The 4,703-nt window shown below is 43.4% G+C and overlaps 1 non-coding gene across 1 annotated transcript; it reads left to right on the top strand.

The window, feature by feature from the left end:
- Positions 1-2,497: 2,497 nt before the first annotated feature.
- On the top strand, positions 2,498-2,605 carry LOC112714973 (small nucleolar RNA R71). The gene has a single exon (XR_003159422.1). It is a non-coding gene; the product is annotated as a small nucleolar RNA R71 (small nucleolar RNA).
- Positions 2,606-4,703: the final 2,098 nt, after the last annotated feature.

The following is a 4,703-nucleotide window of genomic DNA, read 5'->3' as shown; positions in this document are numbered from 1 at the left end:
TTTGCTCGTCCTCAAGCAAAAGAAGAAAGAAGAGAGTAGAAGAAGAAGAAATAGAGGAGATGGAGGTAGCTTTGTGGTTCGGCCAAGGGGGAGAAGTAGTGTTTAGGTTATGTGAAAATGAAGGAGTGAAGATGGGTTTATATAGGAGTGGAGAGGGGGTGTATGGTTCGGCCATAATGGGTGGGTTTGGGAGGGAAAGTGGTTTGAATTTGAATGGTGGGGTAGGTGGGGTTTTATGAAGGATGGATGTGAGTGGTGAAGAGAATAGTGGGATTTGATAGGTGAGGGGTTTTTTGGGGAAGATGTGTTGAAGTGATTGGTGAATGGGTGAAGAAGAGAGAGAGTAGTGGGGTAGGTGGGGATCCTGTGGGGTCCCAAATTCTGAGGTGTCAAGGAAAATTCATCCCTGCACCAAGTGGCGAGCAAAACTGCTCCTTCTGCCAATTCTGGCGTTAAACGCCGAGCTGGTGCCCATTCCTGGCGTTTAACGCCAGCTTCTTGCCCCTTCCTGGCGTTTAACGCCAGTCTGGTGCCCCTTTCTGGCGTTAAACGCCCAGAATGGTGCCAGACTGGGCGTTAAACGCCCATTTGCTGCCCTTACTGGCGTTTAAATGCCAGCTAGTTTTCCTCCAGGGTGTGCTGTTTTTCTTTCTATTTTTCATGCTGATTTTGCTTTTTCAATTGATTTTGTGACTTCCCATGATCATCAACCTATGGAAAACATAAAATAACAAAGGAAAATAGATAAATATAACATTGGATTGCCTCCCAACAAGCGCTTCTTTAATGTCAGTAGCTTGACAGTGGGCTCTCATGGAGCCTTACAGATACTCAGAGCAGTGTTGGAACCTCCCAACACCAAACTTAGAGTTTGAATGTGGGGGTTCAACACCAAACTTAGAAGTTGGTTGTGGCCTCCTAACACCAAACTTAGAGTTTGACTGTGGGGGCTCTGTTTGACTCTGTTTTGAGGGAAGCTCTTCATGCTTCCTTTCCATGGTTACAGAGGGGTATCCTTGAGCCTTAAACACGAAGGATTCTTCATTCACTTGAATGATCAATTCTCCTCTGTCAACATCAATCACAACCTTTGCTGTGGCTAGGAAGGGTCTGCCAAGGATGATGGATTCATCCATGCACTTCCCAGTCTCTAGGACTATGAAATCATCAGGGATGTAATGGTCTTTAACTTTTACCAGAACATCCTCTACAAGTCCATAAGCTTGTTTTCTTGAATTGTCTACCATCTCTAGTGAGATTCTTGCAGCTTGCACCTCAAAGATCCCTAGCTTCTCCATTACAGAGAGAGGCATGAGGTTTATGCTTGACCCTAGGTCACACAGAGCCTTTTCAAAGGTCATGGTGCCTATAATACAAGGTATTGAGAACTTCCCAGGGTCCTGTCTCTTTTGAGGTAATTTCTACCTAATCAAGTTATCCAGTTCTTTGGTGAGCAAAGGGGGTTCATCCTCCCAAGTCTCATTACCAAATAACTTGTCATTTAGCTTTATGATTGCTCCAATGTATTTAGCAACTCGCTCTTCAGTGACATCTTCATCCTCTTCAGAGGAAGAATACTCATCAGAGCTCATGAATGGCAGAAGTAAATCCAATAGAATCCCTATGGTCTCAGTGTGAGCCTCAGATTCCCATGGTTCCTCATTAGGGAATACATTGGAAGCCAGTGGACGTCCATTGAGGTCTTCCTCAGTGGCGATCACTGCCTCTTCCTCCTCTCCAAATTCGGCCATGTTGATGGCCTTTCACTCTCCTTTTGGATTCTCTTCTGTATTGCTTGGAAGAGTACTAGGAGGGAGTTCAGTAACTTTCTTACTCAGCTGACCCACTTGTGCCTCCAAGTTTCTAATGGAGGGCCTTGTTTCAGTCATGAAACTTTGAGTGGTTTTGATTAGATCAGAGACCATGGTTGCTAAGTCAGAGTGGCTCTGCTTAGAATTCTCTGTCTGTTGCTGAGAAGATGATGGAAAAGGCTTGCCATTGCTAAACCTGTTTCTTCCACCATTATTGTTGTTGAAACCTTGTTGAGGTCTCTGTTGATCCTTCCATGAGAGATTTGGGTGATTTCTCCATGAAGGATTATAGGTGTTTCCATAGGGTTCTCCCATGTAATTCACCTCTTCCATTGAAGGGTTCTCAGGATCATAAGCTTCTTCTTCAGATGAAGCATCCTTAGTACTGCTTGGTGCAGCTTGCATTCCAAACAAACTTTGAGAAATCATATTGACTTGCTGAGTCAATATTTTGTTCTGAGCCAGTATGGCATTCAGAGTATCAATCTCAAGGACTCCTTTCTTCTGATTCGTCCCATTGTTCACAGGATTCCTTTCAGAAGTGTACATGAATTGGTTATTTTCAACCATTTCAATGAGTTCTTGAGCTTCTGCAGGCGTCTTCTTCAGATGAAGAGATCCTCCAGCAGAGCTGTCCAATGACATCTTAGACCATCATAGAAGATACCTATGATGCTCCATTCAGAAAGCATGTCAGAAGGACACTTTCTGATCAATTGTTTGAATCTTTCCCAAGCTTCATAGAGGGATTCACCTTCCTTCTGTCTGAAGGTTTGGACTTCCACTCTAAGCTTACTCAATTTTTGAGGTGGAAAGAACTTTGCCAAGAAGGCATTGACTAGCTTTTCCCAAGAGTTCAGGCGTTCTTTAGGTTGTGAGTCCAACCATATCCTAGCTCTGTCTCTTACAGCAAAAGGGAATAGCATAAGTCTGTAGACCTCAAGGTCAACCCCATTGGTCTTGACAATGTCACAGATTTGCAAGAATTCAGCTAAAAACTGATGAGGATCTTCCAATGGAAGTTCATGGAACTTGCCATTCTGTTGCATTAGAGAAACTAATTGAGGCTTAAGCTCAAAGTTGTTTGCTCCAATGGCAGGGATAGAGATGCTTCTCCCATAGAAGTCGGGAGTAGGTGCAGTAAAGTCACCCAGCACATTCCTTGCATTGTTGGCATTGTTGTTGTTTTCGGCTGCCATGTTGATGAGCGGATAATTTGTACGCTTTTTGGCATTGTTTTTAGTAGGTTTTTAGTATGATCTAGTTAGTTTTTAGTGTATTTTTATTAGTTTTTAGTTAAAATTTACTTTTCTGGACTTTACTATGAGTTTGTGTGTTTTTCTGTGATTTCAGGTATTTTCTGGCTGAAATTGAGGGTCCTGAGCAAAAATCTGATTCAGAGACTAAAAAGGACTGCAGATGCTGTTGGATTCTGACCTCCCTGAACTCGAAGTGGATTTTCTGGAGCTACAGAAGCCCAATTGGCGCGCTCTCAACGGCGTTGGAAAGTAAACATCCTGGGCTTTCCAGCAATATATGATACTTCATACTTTGCCCAAGATTTGATGGCCCAAACCGGCGTTCAAAGTCACCCTCAGAATTCCCAGCGTTAAACGCCGGAACTGGCACAAGGATGGGAGTTAAACGCCCAAACTGGCACCAAAGCTGGCGTTTAACTCCAAGAAGAGTCTCTACACGAAAATGCTTCAATGCTCAGCCCAAGCACACACCAAGTGGGCCCGGAGGTGGATTTTTATGTCATTTACTCATCTCTGTAAACCCTAGGCTACTAGTTCTCTATAAGTAGGACCTTTTACTATTGTATTTTCATCTTGGTAGCTACCTTTGTTCTTATGCTATCTTAGATCATTGGGAGGCTGGCCATTCGGCCATGCCTAGACCTTGTTCTTATGTATTTTCAACGGTGGAGTTTCTACACACCATAGATTAAGGTGTGGAGCTCTGCTGTACCTCGAGTATTAATGCAATTACTATTGTTCTTCTATTCAATTCCGCTTGTTCTTGTTCTAAGATATCACTTGTTCTTCAACTTGATGAATGTGATGATCCGTGACACTCATCATCATTCTCACCTATGAACGTGTGCCTGACAACCACCTCCGTTCTACCTTAGATTGGGTGGATATCTCTTGGATTCTTTAACCGGAATCTTCGTGCTATAAGCTAGAACTGATGGCGGCATTCAAGAGAATCCGGAAGGTCTAAACCTTGTCTTTGGTATTCTGAGTAGGATTCAATGATTGAATGACTGTGACGAGCTTCAAACTCCTGAGGGCTGGGCGTTAGTGACAGACGCAAAAGAATCACTGGATTCTATTCCGACCTGATTGAGAACCGACAGATGGATAGCCGTGCCGTGACAGGGTGCGTTGAACATTTCCACTGAGAGGATGGGAGGTAGCCACTGACAACGGTGAAACCCTTGCATACAGCTTGCCATGGAAAGGAGTAAGAAGGATTGGATGAAGACAGTAGGAAAGCAGAGAGATGAAAAGGACCAAGCATCTTCATACGCTTATCTGAAATTCCTACCAATGAATTACATAAGTATCTCTATCTTTATCTTTATGTTTTATTCATCATTCATAACCATTTGAGTTTGCCTGACTAAGATTTACAAGGTGACCATAGCTTGCTTCATACCAACAATCTCTGTGGGATCGACCCTTACTCGCGTAAGGTTTATTACTTGGACGACCCAGTACACTTGCTGGTTAGTTGTGCGAAGTTGTGTTTATGCCATGGTGTTGAACACCAAGTTTTTGGATTATTTGTGTTGTAGTGATCACAATTTCGTGCACCAAGTTTTTGGCGCCGTTGCCGGGGATTGTTGAGTATGGACAACTGACGGTTCATCTTGTTGCTTAGATT

Source organism: Arachis hypogaea, chromosome 1 (genome assembly GCF_003086295.3).
Source record: "Arachis hypogaea cultivar Tifrunner chromosome 1, arahy.Tifrunner.gnm2.J5K5, whole genome shotgun sequence".
Lineage (NCBI taxonomy): Eukaryota > Viridiplantae > Streptophyta > Magnoliopsida > Fabales > Fabaceae > Arachis > Arachis hypogaea.
Note: the sequence above shows the minus strand (reverse complement) of the source record. Positions and strands in the feature narration are given on the sequence as shown.